We start from the raw sequence: 18273 nt of genomic DNA, 5'->3' as shown, positions 1-18273 counted from the left end.
ACACAGCATTTCAGCCTCAACACAGCTTTGGGAACTGCTGGAAAGCAGGCTTCATCCTCAGCGAGGCGTACTCAGGCTCCACGGCATGGGGCTTCAGGCACCTCTTCACCTACTGAGGAAGACCACCATCAGGAACTGCCACGCCAGACAACCTTTTTCCTCTACAACACCTGCCTCAGGAACCAAACAGCACTCAAGTGACCTGCTTTGCTCCTATTCTAAACACTATCACAGCCCACCTTGCCTGTGGCACCTGATAAACAGAAGAGAAAGCAACCACAGCAGCAAAAGCCACAGCACCCTTAGGACAGTTACTTTCATCCGCTCCTTTACCTCAGCTGCTTACCTACCCCACATGGCAGATGCTTCTACCCGTTCTCTGAAGCTACCTATAGCACCTCTAAAAGAGAAACTGGAATTTTACTCTATTTGATGTAGTAAAATAACTGTAGTGATGGGCACAAAAATGTGCCTGGGCAGCAGCAATCACAGACTTACCCTTTACAGATGAAAAAGGTGACCCTGCTCAGTCTCTCCGTAATACTACCGTGCTTATGCGGTCGAGGAACCGTACCCCACCATTTCTTAAAAACAAGTTAGCTGGCAACACCTCCTAAACATACCTCTATTACATGAATTCCAAGCACTTAAAATCTAGAAGGCTGCAAGGTCTAAAGACTCTACAGCCAGCCAAACCACAGGCAAAAGCTCCAAAAATAGAACAAACTGTCCCTAACCCTGAAAAAGACTACACCTTACACGCCTACTGCTGCTGTTTTCAGATACATGCTTATACAGGGAGCTTATACAGGGAGCTTCGATGATACTTATCTCCTAAACCCTGCTCCATCACTTTGCCACCAACGCTATAACTTTGATAATATTTGCCTTAATTCTGCAAAAATCATAAGGGACCCAGAACCACAAAGCAAACACACAAAGTAACATTGCCATCCTATCCGTAAACATGCTGTAACAATTACTCACCTGAAGAAGAGCTGCATGCAATGCAGGCACCTATTACTAGATTGGTTTACTCTAACAGATTCTACTAGTTGTTACCTCACAAAGATGTACATACCAGTCTCTACTTGGAAACCCATCAGTCCATAGACTCTGACCCACCTAAAGACCCCTGCAACTGACTGAAGGAAAACCAAAGCGCTTGCCCCAAAGTGCAGTCCAGGCAGAATGAGCTCTCTGATGGGATGCCTGCAACTCATATACCATTGCACCCCACCCAGCACCCCACCCCAATCACATGGGAAATGGGAGGGGCCGTGCATGACAAGAGGTAAAGAGAGCAAGAGGAACAGCAGCCCTGTTTTTGGTGTGGTTTAGGTCAACAGCATGCAGAGTACAGCACAGACAACCAGGCTGTTTCTCTTGAAAGACCTGCCTTAGCTTTGGTGAAGGAAACTATCTGGCTGACAGCCCTCTCACCTTTTTGCACCACTCCACAACATGGGGAATTCACCTCTCCAAGGCTGCACGACGGAAGGGCAGAAACAAGACGAAAAGCACACCCTGAGGCACCTCATAACCACAGCCTACCTACTGCAATACCCATACCTATCTTCCCAGCTGCTTTACCTCTGCTGCTCTCCATCTCCAAATCACATTCTTTTAACTGCCACACAGAGTGGCAGTCCTCCAGGTGCCACAGAGCAGCACCCTAATTTTTTTTAATTTTTAATTATTTTTTTTATTTCTTATTTTCAAAACAGCAGTCCGCTTCCCTCTGATGATGGACAGTAGGTCAAGCCAGTCACCGAGTTGCCAACGCAGAGCTTCACAGTTCCAGAAGGCGCTCTTTCCTTCGATCGATTCCTTATAAGTGTTATCTACCACTGGCAAAAGCAACAGACTGCAAACAGGCACTGCCACATTTGACAAAATTCATGTTTTTTATTTTATCATTTCAAAAGAGCAGTCCATTTGCCTCTACATCTGAGAAGTAGATCAAACCAGTCACCGAGTTGCCGAACAAGAACTTGACAGTTGCTGTTTCCTTTGACCGATTCCTCCTAAGGTTTACCTACTGCTGGGAAAAAAAGAAAAAAGACTCTGTGCCAGCTGCCCTTGAGTACTCGCCCAGAGCTTGAGTATTCGCCCAGAGACAGACCAGATGTCTTTCCCAAAAGAGTCAGGACGATGTATTATTGCACTGATGAACCACCACGTTAGCTACCATCACTAATTGCCAGGCAGGACAGCTCCAGGCCAAACACACACATAAAAAGGCACGCTACAAACGTCATGACCAAAACATGGGAAAAGAATTACTTATACTATAAGAATTACTCACCTGAAGAAGAGCTGCATGCAATAAAGGCATCTACTACTATATAGATTAGTTTACTTTAAATGATCCTACTAGATGTTACTTTCAATAGATGTACTTATCTCTTTCAACTTGGAAACGCATCAACCCCTAGACTCTGACCCACCTAAAAAAAAAAAAAAAACTGCAACTGACTGAAGGAAAAACAAAGCACTTACCCCAAAGAGCAGCTCAGGCAGAATGAGCTCTCTGACAGGACACCTGCGGCTCATATACCATTAGGCCCCACCCGGCACCCTGCTCCAATCACCTGGGAAAGAGGAGGGGCAAAGCACAGGAAGGGATAAAGAGAGCAGCAGCTGCGTTTTTTATTTGGCTTAGCTCAACAGTGTGTGGAGTGTTACTAGAGGCAACAATTCCTGTGCTTTTGCTTCAGTCCTGATTATTGAAACGACAATATGACCAAGTAGGTAACTAAAACTGGTTTTGACTGTAATTAGCTGAAACTTTTCTTTACATAGGTAGAAATAATCTAGGACTGTAACAGATTACAAACCACAAAAATACAATTCAATGTAGTAAAATAACTCACCGGAGAAGTAACATACCTTAGTAGACTATCTAAAAAACAAAAGGCTATGCAGATGGATTCAAAAAAGCCAACCCAATCGAGATCTGAAAAGGGTACAGACATTCTCAAAAGGAGCAGGGAAAAAATAATGGCACAGAACAAGCCGGAAAGAACGCTGAGCAGATTTAAAAGATCTGTAAGACCTCAGGAGGGACCTGAGCAGAGCACGTAGGTCTTTGGAAAGTGGGGGGAGGGAGGACGGGTTAGCCAGGGACTAGGAATACTAAGTAGAGGAGAAAATGAGTGTTGTGAGCCTGAAGTGTGTACAAGCATCATAAGGAGGGCTCCTGAGAGGACGGGAAAACAAAGGGAAAGCTGCTTACCTCTGAGAAGTCGTCCTTGATCTTTGTGCCACGGACATTTGTCTTGCGTGCTCGGCTCACGAGTTTAGGGGTCCCCGTACGTTGAAGGCTTACCTCTGAGAAGTCCTACATGGCTCCACCTGCGTTACTGATTTTTTTTGCCAGCAGGTGGTGGCAGAAAATCCTGAGAAGTGGCAGACACAGCTTCCCAAACCGTTTTCTCAATAATGGAAGCAGTGCGAACCACGTGGAAAACCACAAGTGAAAAACCACAGGTGGAAAACCACAAGTGCAGCAGAAAAATGCACCCCACGTCGTCTAGGGGAGGAAATAACTGCCCTGAGCAACGTGCCCTTCCCAGGGTGAACCCAACGTGCCCAAGGCCTTGGGGGGCGGGCAGAAAAGGAACCCGAGACTCTCAGTATGTCTCCTGAGAATCGCAGCTTACAGTTACTCCATGTCTTCTGGTCTTGCAGGATGAGGCAGAGGTCTAATTAATTCCTTCTCCATCTCTCTGGAAAGAGCTTTTTTCCTGTCTGTGACAAAGGAGAAAAATGTTATGATCGTGGGAGTCATCATACAAAGCCACACTCTGTGAATTCACTATTACAGTTAAGATCGTTTTTAATCAAAAACACCTCGGCCGCAAACTGCAAACTCGGCTACCACTGCAAACATAGCGCTGCACAAAAATTCAACTCAAGATAGAGGAAAGGGCGAGCTAAAAGGACGAATGACGTGACCAAAGGCAACTGCAACAACCATCTGGTAGATGGTTGTCCACAGCCCTCGGATTTCATGGTCGTCTTTCCTGAAGAATGAATCCTGGAAGAACAGAAAAGATACACAACGTGTCCACAACAACTTTTGAGGAGACTACCGAAAAGAAAAACAAAAAAATAGAAACAGCAAGCGGCTAGTACGTCAGTTTTGTTAACAGAGTAACATTAACATACTAGAAATTTCCACGTTCTATGTAGCCCCAAGGTGGTGCTGGGTACATCCACTGATATTAATGGGGTGGCACAATGTAAGAGATAGTTAATAGACAAGGTACACCTGAGGTGCACAGATTGCATATTCCAGGAGACAAAAAAGGCACAGCTTGGCACCCAGTTTGGATCAGCTTGCGTATGAGTCTGCTGATACGTGAGTATATACTGCAAGCAGAAAAGTCTTTTACTCCACAGACTCAGTTTCATTTATGCATATACATACATATACATATGGGTATGTATCTCTCTATATATATATACACATACATATATATAAACAAACAAACGTTGGGAACTTTATAACCACTTGAGTAACAATCATTAGCTATGCCTACACTGAAAGCCAGGACTATGCCTAAGTGATTAAGTAAACACGGAGCTGTTTACTGTGAAGTGCTGAAAATGCCCCATAACCACTGGGGGGCTTATGCACGGTGTACATAATTTTTGCGCAAACGTGCATCTTAATACACAAAGAGGAGGGGCGAGGCGGACAAAGGTTTTAGGGATGCGTCAAGACCAGAACAGCCACTGGGCAATCGCTCAGATGTGCAAAGCTCAGCTAAAACTCGCACAAATCCACCGAGGGAAGGAGGCTACCTACTTGTCTGCTTAAAAAGCCTCTACAAAGAATGTATTACAAAATCAAAAACGAAACCATCATCCAGCAAAGCAAACATCTGGAATACAAAGGGCTAAAGCTGACAGCTGAGGTTTGATTCTTTAGCAATGTCAAAGGTCTTCAGATCCTACCTGACTTCTCGTGGATGGTGGCGTTGCAGCACAGAAATGCGATCTTCCCGCTCCCCTCAACAGGCCAAACGCGGTGCTGGGCTCCTAAAGGAGCTGGTGGGATAGCACTGACGACAGTGAGACAGGCTGTCAGCCTTCTCCACGAGCTGAAGAAGAGGAGCGCAAGTGTCCGAAGAAGCTGTTTCTTCTCATACTTCATTTAATACACACCGTCTTTAAATCCAGGGCGTCTTCTTAGGGAACAGATAAAGAGGTAGAGTTAGCGGCACCAGGGATGCTTCAGGATCTTATTTCTTTCTATAGTTAGCTGCTATCCATAAACCCGGACCAGTTAAAATACAGAGTTATATTAAAAATTCTGGATAATAACAAAAGTATGGGATTTAAAAAACAAAACAAAAACACGCTCGCACGGAAAAGAGGTTAAATTATCTCATTCATTTCCCAATTCCCCTGCAGACTCTACGCTCAGCTCCTCTTAACTCACTTACCTATCCAAACGCAGGACAGACGCATCAGTTCTCATCATTCTTGGTGAAAAGACGACATTTTAACGCTTGCTCTCAAATATCATCTCTTTCCAGCACGCTTTCCTGCAAGCTATGCTAATTCCTCCAGGCTTTTTAATATATGCCAGAAACTTCACTGTTTTATCTTAATGACCATCTCGGTGGGAGTCACCGACCTGCTGTCTTTGATTCTGCTGTCTTCACAAATACAAATAAAACAGTACTTCAGTGACGCTCTGTGACAAACTAGGCGACACGCGCATCGACCTCTTACATAAGGAAGGAAAGAATTTGTAGACAACATCCAGAATGTATTACTTTGTTAGATATCAGAGCGGTGGGGCAGAATGACAATGCTACACAAGACTGTGCCTATGCTCCCGGGATCGTACACAGTTTGCTGGAATACAACAAACAAAATAATAAAGTAAGGTCACTGTGTGGAACAAGTTCACTCACTCCATTATTATTGTGAATGACAAGAATATTTTAGTAAGCGTTCTTTTAAATCCGTAGAAAATTTTGGATTTATCTCAATTTGGCTTCATGAAAACTGAAACTTGCAGTGCAAAGATCATTTATAAAACCTTTAGCAGCTGAGCTTTTTAGGCACGGATTTGGTCACCTTCCTGGATAATATTCGGCTCTCTCCGCCTTCCCCCAACAAGAAAAAAAGCTTAATGACCTCAAACTGGGACTTCTGGGAGGTGTGACTCCATTTGTCACCTTACCTAATACACACTGTTTCTTCGCTATGCTAAACTTTCACCATGACTGCATAAGAGTCTCACTGCTATTGTTTCTGTCTGAGAGTTTGACAGACTTCCCCAGATTGGATTAAACGAGCATTTTCCGTTGTGACGGACATCAAGGCCAACGATGTCTCCTGTCGGCTGTGGAGTCCTGCTGGCACTATCACCAGCTCTCACACAACCCCATCTAGCTTTTGGGGTCCGCCCCATCCGTCCTCAGCGGTGGGAAGTTCTTCCAGAAGCAGACAGACCGTTATTTGCTCCTAGGTGGAGCTGAGGCTCTGTAAGGCCTTGCTTTTTTTCTTCCCTCACTCCCCCTTTATTTCCAAGCTTAAACTTGCATCCAGCGGCAACCTGCGCCTCCCGGTGCGCACGGCCCAGCCCCGGCTCGGGGAAAGACCAGCTGCGCACCCCGGAGCCCATGTGGCCGCCCGGCAACACAGAACTACAGCTCCCAGCATGCCTCGGGACGGAGCAGTCCATCCAACCCAGAGGGGAGTCGGCCAAGCGCACACAACCGCCGCCCCCCCCCCCCGCACCGCCTCCCGCCGCTCCGCCCCCCTCTCCCCCAGCCCCCCGAAGCCCCGCGCAGTGCAGGCCCCGCCGCACGCCCGGTCCGGTCCGGTCCGGCGCCGCCCCCGCCCCGCACAAGGGCCGTTTCCGCAGAAGCTGCCGACCGCGTGGCGCCCCGACCGCCCGCCACCCCGCCCCCTCCCGGCCCGGCCCCGCCCCTCCCCGACCACCAACCTCGTTGCTGCACCGCGCCTCGCCGGCCCGAGCCCGGTCCGGCCCGGCCCGACAGCCTCCGCCCATAGTGCCGGCAAGCCCTGCACGGCACTTCCGCCCTGGGTTCCTCCGAGCCAATCACGGAGCGTTTCCGCCCTCAGGGAAGGCACGTCCGGACGCCACTTCCGCCCTCAGGGTCCAGCCAATCACTGCGCCGCTTCCCTGTGGGACGGCGACCCTGCGGTTGCCCCTGTGTTGCCTTTTTTTTTTTTTTTTTTTAAAAAAAGAAGGCCCGGGTGTTCTCGGTCCTCTCTCACCAGGGGTATCTGCGAGAAACATCTCAAATCATTTGCTTCACACGCGATCTTCTGTGAGGCTGTTTTATTCGCAGTTACAGTGGCGGGCGTCCTGCCAATTGGGAGCGCGTTACAGTAAGCAAAGCATCAACGTTTGTGCCCTATTCCCGACACCTGGTCACCTCCCCTGTTTCCTCATTGGCCGAGCACTACAGGGTCACAAGCTACTCGACGCTCCTCTACACCATATATGTACAATTTTACTTCTTCTTCAACCCTTTAATTTCTCCCTTCTTACTTTCTTTTTTTCCCCCCTTTCTTATGTTTCAAGAACCTGTGATCTTTGTTTTGTTGTTCCCACACTGCTCAACCTGTTTTTCCTCAAGCTTCTGCCTTGTTTTGGAACAGTGAGGCCTTCCACTCTCCGCTTACCCACGTAGCATTTCTCCTTATTATGACTACACAACTACCTTGGAATACAGAAAATTAGTTCTCCGCTGCAAAAACACAACTCAGTTTCTCACAATTCCCCCCTCTTCTTTCCTTACTCCTACTGTTGTTTTTGCACCTCTTCACATACCACACTCCTGAGTTTTTCCAACATTAAGGCGCAATAGTCTTCTTCAGATGTCACGAGGGATGGTAGGTGTACAATGCCATTATTTTTACAATACCAACAAATAGTTGTTTCAGCCAATTCTGTTCAGGTAACCACGAAGTTAGTTTCTCCCAAATGTTTCTAAATGCCCAGGAACGGTCATCTTGAGCTACTCTATGTAGGATCTTTCCCCCCCACCCCCCTCGACATACTTTTTTTCCCCCCAAATATCAGTCAAATTCGTCCCATTTGATCTACGTATATACAGCAACAAGCATTAATTACAGTGCACGCTCCTCCTTATGAGGTTATTAATGAATCTAATACTATTCGATTCTACAGTACTATTTTTGCAAACTTATCAAACTTATTTTCTAGTTCTTCAGTCATAGCAGAGATATTTACAATAGCTTTTTCTAATTCACCCACCCCTAACCAAGGTAAAAACCACGTTGCAAAGCTGTGAAATACTATAGAATTTTACTAGAGAATTATCTGGAGTCCGCTTAATCCTGCGTGTGGTCTCAAGGGGGCTTTGGCTTTGTGGGTCTTCAATAACAGTTACATTTGGAATTATTGCCTCCAGGGTGCAAGCTCCCTTCCATCCCAGGGGCAACACCTTCCTGGCGTTATTGCCACGTAGCCAGTACCACCTCTCGCCATTTGGGACAGGCCATCCAGTTACAGGATTCTCATGGTGCATCTGGTGTGCGCTACCTATATTAGCATTCCTGCGGCTACCATATTTGGTACAGTATGGATTATTCCCTGTATGGATAGTTCCACACCCAGGGTCAGTACTATCGCCCCTGAGTTTCTATCAATGTCGTTTAAAAGACACCTTCAATAACACGGTATATTGTAGCCAGGATTATGTGCGGGGAGTGTGAGAAACACTCCGTAGCCAGTAACTTAGGCTCAGGCGAGGAGCTCAGTGAAGCAGTAATTTATTCGCGATCGCAATGGCACGCGTCCCACAAGCAGGAGCGCACCTGCTAGTCACATAGTACGGTTTATATATTTTCTTTCTCGATGACCGGGACCCTCCCCTGTTTCCCCATTGACTGGGTATTCCAGGTTCACAACCTATCTGACGCTTCACAGACAATACATGGCCTTCAGTTGCCGGCCTGTTAAATTTCATATTTCTTTTGACTTTTTCACTGTTTGAAGTGGTAATGTTTCTCCACTTACCTGACTTGACACCGTGATTTTCACCTACTTGCTCTAAGGAGTCCGGTTGTCTGCATTTTACAAGGTTGTCTGTTAAGCTCTCTTATCACTGCAAGCCTATCTCAACGCCACATTCCTTCCCTCTAAACGATGTAACTCTGCAAAAACAACATTTTTATTCCCACAATTCCCCCCTTTTCTTCTTTATCAATTGTTGATTTTTGCAGAACTTTTCTCTAAGGTGTAATTTGGTAGATATCTTCCTCTTCTTCACCTTCTTTGCTTTCCATCTCCTCTAATATCATCACCTTATCTGAGTAAGGTGGTGGCTCCATGGTCATTCGTTTCAACAGTGCAGTTTCAATTAACCACTGTACTAGTCCTTTTACGCAGGGGATAATGCAACAACCAATGGCCGTCAAAACTCCTGCTACTACGATCAAGGATGCAAATATGGACACTATGATCCCTTTCCATTTACCAAACCAAGATTCCAAACACCCTGTGATGGAAGTGCCTGTTCCTAATTATTCTGCCAATTCACTGGCAAGGGCAGTAAGCCCTTGCAACGCTCTAGTTACTGTGCCATCCGGGGCAGTATTGTTGGGTATAAAAGTGCAACAACGGTTGCTCAGTATCACACGCACACACCTCCTTTCTCCACGATCATCATATCTAATGCTATTCTGTTTTCCCAAGCCATTCTGCTGGTGGCATCTAGTTGTTCAGCGATTTCTCTTATCGCATCCCTTGTATAATTTATGAATATCTGCTGATTATAATAAATACTCTTATTGATTGTTACCCACCAGAACAGCGACTCAAACCCTGAAGCAATTTGATTCCTGCCTTGCCGTGATAGGCAAGCTGTATGGTTACCTATAGCTGTAGAGAATGCAGGGGGAACCCTGATACTGCTATCACGCAAGGAAGGGAACAGCAAAGAGAGAGACTTACAGGCCTCATTTCCCCAGGCAGTCTTCTCTTGGTACAATGCAATCATACATCGCATCCCCTGGACATCCCTGGTCCACCCCAATGGGAAGGGCACTGTCTGGGCAGTCGGTCGTCCCGAGGCACAAGCATAGCAATTGCTATGGTTGAGACTCTGGACAGTATATTTGACCCATTCTATCCGGGCATTCACATCCCCATACCCTGTTTCAATCTCAAATGTTTGAACTGCCACATTTCAAAGAGGGCCTCCTGTCTTCTCTCCTGTTTTCTCCTTGAGTTTCTCCCTTTCTCTGATGGCAATAGAGGATCGTTTCCATACAGCTGTTCTCAATCTGGCTGTTGGGTCTCTCCCAGTTATTTGTTCTCTCTGCTCAATTGCCATTGGGCATTTAAATCTCCACAAGCTAACACCTCACAAGCATCAAACATGACAGACTGTGGTACGTAACCCTCTGTCACATTCACCCCCTATTCTGACGGGGTATCCCGTCTTACTATTATCTGGTCATGCCTTTTCCAAGTTGCCAATTGACCAAGGCCTTCTCTGAGGCCCACAATCACTAGAAACAAAATTAATAGTTGACTTTTCCCGGTCATTATTTTTAACCCTTAGGTTTCCAAATAATTACCAATACAAAGAGTAAGATATATGTACACTACTACTAGAACAAAAACCCCTTGGGAGCACTTCGATTCGCCATAGGCCAGTCCTTTCTCTCAATCACGAGTCACGCTCATTAGTTACCTGTGAAAATAAAAGGTTAGTTCACAATTGTAAGCTTTAATCCTGCTCAGAGTCCGCTACGAGATTTTTCTCTTCGATTTCAACTTCCAACAAGTCTTCTGTAGGAAGAGCTTCCCAGGTACTACGGTCAACGGACATCTTCACTCGAGTATAGTGAGTCCAGCCTTTTTCTGCAGTTCTTACGGCTGTTTCAGTGGTTAGTAGTACTTGGAATAGTCCTTCCCATTCAGGCCGGAGTTTTGATTCTTTCCAGGTCCGAATCAGGACCCAATTTCCTGGCTGATGGTGGAGAATGGGGAATTCCAAAGGTGGGGTTTGAGCCAACAACCCACGGGTTCTGAGAGATGACAAAGAAGAGGACAACCCCAGAATACAGTTCTTAAGAAAACTCTCTCTTCTTTCGAATTGCGGTATCTCATCCCTTCTGCCCAGATAGGGGAATCTGAACAGCATCTCATGCGGTGAAATTCCTAGATCCTTTCTCGGTGCTGTTTGAACCTGGAGGAGTGCTAAAGGTAATCATTCTACCCAAGGAAGTTGGGTTTCTAACACTAATTTAGTTAATTGCTTCTTTAATGTCTGGTTCATTCTCTCTACCTTCCCAGAAGAGGAGGGGTGCCAGGGGGTGTGAAAATTCCATTCAATCTCTAAGGCCTGCATTAACCCTTGCAGTACTTGTGAAGTGAAGTGACTTCCTTGATCTGAATCAATGTTTTCAACTATCCCACATCTAGGGACTATTTGCTCCGGTGATACCTTAGCCACCGTGTTCGCAGTGGCAGATACCGAGGGGAAAGCTTACACCCATCCAGTCACGTGGTCAACTAGGACAAACAAGTACTTAAGTCTCCCTGCTTCAGGTAATTCGGTAACGTCTACCTGTATGCTTTGGAAAGGTCGAATCCCTGGCGCCCGTCCCCCTCTAGGTGGGTTACGGATGACCTTTTTATTTACCTTTTGACATATGGTACATCCTCTGCATATTTGCTTTGCTAAAGTGTATATTCCTACACAGACATACTTTCTTAGCACAACCTCACACATTGCTTGCACCTGCCAATGACTCTCTTGATGTACGACAGTTAATATTTGCCTCATTGGTGCTTTATTCAGCATTTCTCTCCCAGCAGGGAGCATCCATTTTCCCTCAGACTTCGTGGCTCCTGATTCCTTAAAAAAAAAAAATCTCTCTCTTAAAACTTTTAAATTCTTTCTTAGTTTTCAACAATTCCCTGAATCCTCTCTGGATTTATTCTTCATTTTCCCTCAGACATTAGATGCCTTAAATACCTGACTTCTCCTTCTACATATTGTCATTTATTTTTCAATACTCCCAAGCCCTGCTTTCCCAGAAAGTCGAATAGCTTGTCAGTAGCTTCCTTCACAACTGTTTTCTCCTGTCCTGACAATAAAAGATCATCTGCATATTTGTAACAGTAGTACCTCCTCGGGAGGTTGTAATCGCTCCAAAATCTGTTCTAGAACTTGCCCAAATAAATTGGTGGCCCTGTAAACCCCTGAGGTAAAACTGTCCGCCTGTATTGTTGCTTCCGCCCCCATTTCCGGGTCTTTCCAGTCAGAGGTGAATAGATCTTTGCTCTCAGGGCCTGAGAGCACTCCATTAATAACACTGTTATTCCAGTCTAACAATTTGCCATTTGAATGCCCAATGTCATCATCAAATCCCTTCCCAACAAGTTAGTCCCTGCCTTTGGTACATACAGTAATTGCCCAGCGATCATTTTATCCCCTACTCTCAGCCTGGTATCCCCCAAAAGTGGCACTGTTATCCCAGCCCCTTCTACCCCCATCACTTTTAGGGTTTCATTAGTTAATTTAATCCCTGATACTTTACAAGCCAGTAATGATCTAGCTGCCCCAGTGTATTGGGTTCACATAGCAAGGTTCGGGGGGGGGGCCGGAGCAGGCTGCCCCTCCCCCCCCCCCCTCCCCAGTACTTGGGAAACTGACCAAACACCACAGCAAATATACCAAAACTTCTAGACTGTTACTTAGATAATGCCTTCATCCTCTTTCCCTACTCGTTCAACTTCAAACAGCTCTGTCAAACGCTACATACCACACCTTTAACACCTTCACTAACCCTTTTTAACACTTCTATCTTTCTCCAGCCTGTACTTTCCCATTTTCCTTCTCTCCTCCTCCTTCCACTCCGGATATTGCTATTTGAAGTGGCCAGCCTGGCCACGCTTCAAAGCCTGTCCCTGAGCTTTCCTTGCCTGCCATTCCTTCATCTCTCTTCCTCTCCTTTCCATCCTGGCCCTGACTCCCCCTGAAAATTTTCTTCCTCTTTCTCTAACCCTCCGCCTCACTACCGCTACACCGTCAATACCATTAGTTTCGCGCTCTGCTTTTCCTTCTCATCTCCCCTCCCAATATACACCTCCAGGGCCTCCCACAGGAGGGCCCCCCACAGTGACTGTTCACTACATCCCCCCACCTTCTGGAGCTTTTTCTGTGTATCTTGCCAGGCTTTAATCACAAAATGAACTTTCAAGAGACCTTGGGATACCAGGTCCTTGGGATTCATCCACGAGTACTTTCTCATTCTGACCCCAAATCTCTCATATGATTTCTGTGTTGTGCATTATTATTATTCCAGCCAGGATCAGCAAGTGGGTATTTCTACCCTGCCGGTATTACCCCTGGTCCTGGAGGATGAGCTCTCTCCCATTTTTGTATAGCAGCTCTCCTCCCGATCATTCCCATTTCTTTCCCTGTAAACAACATACTTATAGACATAATTCCCCCTCAAGAGCGTAAGTTAGGTCCTAGGAACTGATCTAAGAGTTCAGCTAGCCTGTTGGGGTCCTCAACTAAGGACTTCATCTCCTCCTTAAGACTCCTAACCTCTCTGCCGGTAAGGAGAGGGGGGAGTTCACCTAAGAGGATACACAGTTAGCGTTAGTACTGTTAGTATCAGGGAAGGCAAAATTCTCAGCATCTCTTCTACCTTGTTCTAATTCTTGCCAGAGCCTAGAGTACGCTCCTTCTCTAGGGATAGTGTTAATTACAGTCCCTGTCTCCCTTCCTGGAGCGACTGCTGCTGCCACCGGTGCAATATTAGGATTATAGGGAGCATAACTTGGCTCCTTCTCCGAAAAAGGAATCTTATTGTTTACATATAAATTTAAAGCCTGAATTTTCATCAGACCCGTATTTTGGCCAAAATACTGCTGTTTCCTTAATTAGTTCTTTTGTCCTGACTGATACACAATATTTATGCTGACTGATACACAATATTTAACCTTTTTTTTTTTTTCCTTTCTTTTATCATCTCCTCTGATTTTGATATTATTTTTCCAATTTCTTATCATTCTTCAGGAAGACCTGTCGGCAGGCACTCCCCCAGGGATATCTCCCTGTCCCCTGGAACTCATATTTCCCATTTTTCCTAGCCCTTGTCAGTGTGCTGCTACAGAAATTTCCCTCCTGCAGGGTACCACACACTAACATTCTGATTCTGGAAAATGGGGGGTGTACTGCCAAGCACTTCACTGTGGAAGGGCTACCGTACACCAAATTTCCCTGGTGTACTGCCAAGCACTTCCCCGTGCAAGGGCTACCGTACACCAAATTTCCCGAGACGCTTCCTTTCTCTCTCTTATCTCACGCTTCGGCTGTCTCCGGCCATGCCCCTCGCGGAGCTACGGAACCGCGGATCAGGACGCTCCACACTCGCTTCGTACAAAAGTATGTCTCAGTCACACATCACACGGAGTCTCACCCGACCCCCAAGGCAATACTTAATATTTCTTACCTTGGTCTCTGCACAGAGTTACCAGATCAATTCCTAAACCCGGAGTGCCTACCTTCTTCCCTTCCCCACTACTTCATGGATCCTGCCTCTTTAATCAGTCTCGGGCCCTATGTCAGCCCTCCGCAGAACTGCCTCTAACAGATCCTACTAGTTGTTACCTCAAAAAGAAGGACGTACTGATCTCTGCTTGGAAACGCATCAGTCTGTAGACTCTTAACCACCTAAAGACCCCTGCAACTGACTGAAGGAAAACCAAAGCACTTACCCCAAAGTGCAGCCCAGGCAGAATGAGCTCTCTGAGGGGATGCCTGTGACTCACTTACCATTAAGCTCTGCCTGGAACCCAAACCCAATCACCTGGGAAAGGGGAGGGGCAAAGCACGAGAAAGTAGAAAGAGAGCAGGAGGAGCAGCAGCTGTTTTTCTTTTCCTTTATTTTTTTCTAGCTTATCTGAACAGCATGCAGAGTGCAGACAGGAGAACTGGTGTCTCTCTAGCAGCAACAATACCAATGCTTTTGCTTCAGCTTTGAATATTGAAATGACAATATGAGAAAGCAAGTTACTGAAGCTAACTGGAATTAGCTCAACCCTTCTTCTACACAGGAAGAAAAATCTAGCAGCATAACAGATTACACCCCAAAAACAAAATCAATGTAGTAGCATCACTCGCAGGAAAAAAAACTGCGCATGCGCGATCCAGCGCCGCCTGCAGTACCCGCTTTTCTCCGGCAGGGGCCGGCAGAGGGCGCCCGGGGGCTCCACCGCGCATGCGCGGACCAGCGCCGCCTGCAGTACCCGATTCTCGCCGGCAGACGGCGCCAGACGGCGCCCGGGCGCGCCACCGCGCAAGCGCCGCCCCGCGCCGCCTGCAGTACCCGCTTTTCGCCGGCAGGGGAGAGGCAGAGGGCGCCCGGGGGCTCCACCGCACATGCGCGGAGCAGCGCCGCCTGCAGTACCTCATTTGCGCCAGCTGGGGGCGGCAGAGGGCGCCCGGGGGCTCCACCGCGCATGCGCGGAGCAGAGCCGCCTGCAGTACCCGATTCTCGCCGGCAGGGGGCGGCAGAGGGCGCCCGGGGGCTCCACCGCGCTTGCGCCGCCCCGCGCCGCCTGCAGTACCCCCTTTTCGCCGGCAGGAAGCGCCCGGGGGCGCCACCGCGCATGCGGCGCCCAGCCTCTCCTGCAGTACCCACTTTTCTCCGGCAGGGGCCGGCAGAGGGCGCCCATGACTCCACCGCGCATGCGCGGACCAGCGCCGCCTGCAGTACCAGATTTTTCCCGGCAGGGGGACGCAGGGAGCGCCCGGGGGCGCCACCGCGCATGCGCGGAGCAGAGCCGCCTGCAGTACCCGCTTTTCGCCGGCAGACGGCGTCCGGGCGCGCCACTGCGCATGCGCCATGCCGCCTGCAGTACCCGATTTGCGCCGACAGGGGGCGGCAGAGGGCGCCCGGGGGCGCCACCGCGCTTGCGCCGCCCCGCGCCGCCTACAGTACCCGCCTTTCGCCGGCAGGGGGCGTCCCGAGGCGAGCAGGCACAGCTTCCCACACCATTTTCCCAGAAGCACAAACGAAAACAGCAGAAATTTGCACCCCACGCCGCCTCAGGGAGGCCTCAGGATCTGCCTTGGGCAACGTGCCGCTCACGGCTGGGAAGCTGAGCGACGGCAAGCTGAAACAGTACATTTTTTACCAGGATAAAAAAGGCAGGGAGATAATAACAACGAACCCAACGTGGGCAACGGGAAGCTCAGAGCCCAACTGACCACAACTCCCGGCTTGCTGTGGGAGAAGGTGCTCCTGGCGGCTTGACACTGCGGACACCGCGGAGCCAGCCCCGGGCTTCCCGACCTGCAGCCCAGCACCCGCAGACCCGCGCCTGCCACCCCGTGCCATCCCTGCCTGGCCTTTCCCTGACCCAGCCGCCGATCCCGCGGGACCCGGCCTCCGCAACGCCATCCCCTGCCCTGGGGGTCCTGCCGGGAACCCCCAGCCCACCCCCACTTGCGCTTCTGCAAGCAGCCCCCACCACACAGAGCAGTCCCCCCCAGCCCGGGGAGCAAAGACAGCACCGAGCTGCCCTCCCGGTCCCGCAATAGGCAGCTGCCCCCCCACCCGGCAGGGCTGGTCCCGCACCCCGGCCGACGGACACGGGGCCACCCCCCCTCCGGGCCCCTGCCCCCTCCACACCCACCCCGCTACGGAACCTGCACCCACACGCAGACGGCGACAGCCACTTACCGCGGCGGCAACCACCAAAGGGGGCACGGGCCGGAAAGCAAACTTTATTAAACTGCTGTGCAGGACTCCCGGGAGGGGGGCTGCGGTGGGGCTCCCTGCCCGGTCGTTCTCCCCTTCCCCTGGCAGGTAAGGCAAAGAGCGGCGTCCGTCTGTCCACCCGTCCGTCCCTGCGTGGGGAGCAGATGCTGGAAGTGGGCTTCTCACTATCGCTGCTTTGGGTAGTTGCGGAGTAATTGCCTGAGGTAACTAGGCCAATTAAACTCATATTCACCTTTTAAAGAAAGCGTACACCACTGAAGAAGCTTTCAGGGTGGAGGGCAGCTGCGCTACCTAAGCGTTCCCTAGACCTCCAACTTCACATGCTATCGCACTAGGGGAACGCGGTGTGCTGACTCTAAGGAACAGGACGGAGCGTAAGGCGGAGTGGAAACACCACGGATAGGCTCTGCGACCAGATGGGGACCCGATGCTCTTGTGCACACTGAGACCGATAAGCTGCACGTTTGCTACCCTGAGCCAACGACCTGTCGTGTTTTTAACAAAACACTGTACTCTAGGGAACTTTTGCTCATTCTAGTATCATCATAAGATCAAAACACACCTCCATCCCAAAAGCTCCGTGCCTCCAAGGTGCGACCACTGGGCGCTGAGCATGCGTGCTCGCTTGCTTTCGCGGACAGTGAATTTACCGCCGGCGATCCAAAGAACCTGTGTCCTTGTTGCTGTAATAAATTGCTGTTCAGTGCATTGTTCCTAGCCGTGACAGTTCTCATTGAACGCAACTAGAGCGAGGGTGTGCTATGTTATTTAGGTGAATCCGTGACCGTGATAGTTCAGTACCCTGAATCCGACCAGAACCGTAACAGTTAGCTCAGCTATGCCCCTTAACGCGACAGTATTTCATAGGCAAAAAACATTAAGCCTAAGATTTCTCATGCCTAAGGCCCTGGGGGGCAGGCAGAGAAGGAACCCGAGACTCTTAGCCATGCGACTCCTGAGAATCGCAGCTTACGGTTAGTCAGTCATTGTCTTCTGGTCTCACAGGATGAGGCAGAGGTATAATTAATTCCTTCTCCATCTCTCTGGAAAGAGCTTTTCTCCTATCTGTGACAAAGGAAAAAAAAAGTTGTGATCATTACACAAAGCCACACTCTGTGAATTCACTACTACAGTTAAGATCATTTTTAGTCAAAAAACACCTCGGCAGCAATGTTACCACTGCAAACATAGCGCTGCAAGAAAAATTCAACTCAAGATAAAGGAAAGGGCGAGCTAAAAGCACGAATGACGTGACCAAAGGCAACTGCAGCAACCATCTGGTAGATGGTTGTCCACAGCCCTCAGATTTCATGGTTGTCTTTCCTGACGAATGAATCCTGGAAGAACAAAAAAGATACAAAACGTGTCCAGAAAAGCCTTTGGGGAGACTGCTGAAAGGAAAACCAAACCAAAAAACTAGGAACAGCAAGCGGCATGTACGTTGGTTCTGTTAACAGAGTAATGCTAACGTACTAGAAATTTCCTGCATTCTTTGCC

The 18273-nt window shown here is 48.6% G+C and overlaps 1 long non-coding RNA gene across 14 annotated transcripts; it reads right to left on the bottom strand.

The window, feature by feature from the left end:
• Window positions 1–1884: 1884 nt before the first annotated feature.
• Window positions 1885–18201, bottom strand: LOC126913670 (uncharacterized). 14 transcript variants are annotated; one of them, XR_007709331.1, is made up of 7 exons: window positions 16738–18198; window positions 5457–5672; window positions 4966–5198; window positions 3666–3753; window positions 3239–3535; window positions 2503–2959; window positions 1885–2041 (listed from the first exon to the last, which is right to left on the bottom strand). It is a non-coding gene; the product is annotated as an uncharacterized LOC126913670 (long non-coding RNA). The 14 variants fall into 14 exon arrangements; XR_007709340.1 differs by having other exon boundaries at window positions 2503–2594; window positions 2893–2959; window positions 3239–3753; window positions 16738–18195; XR_007709330.1 differs by having other exon boundaries at window positions 2503–3535; window positions 16738–18200.
• Between the last annotated feature and the right edge of the window lie 72 nt (window positions 18202–18273).

Source organism: Cygnus atratus, unplaced genomic scaffold (genome assembly GCF_013377495.2).
Source record: "Cygnus atratus isolate AKBS03 ecotype Queensland, Australia unplaced genomic scaffold, CAtr_DNAZoo_HiC_assembly HiC_scaffold_139, whole genome shotgun sequence".
Taxonomy (NCBI): domain Eukaryota; kingdom Metazoa; phylum Chordata; class Aves; order Anseriformes; family Anatidae; genus Cygnus; species Cygnus atratus.
Note: the sequence above shows the minus strand (reverse complement) of the source record. Positions and strands in the feature narration are given on the sequence as shown.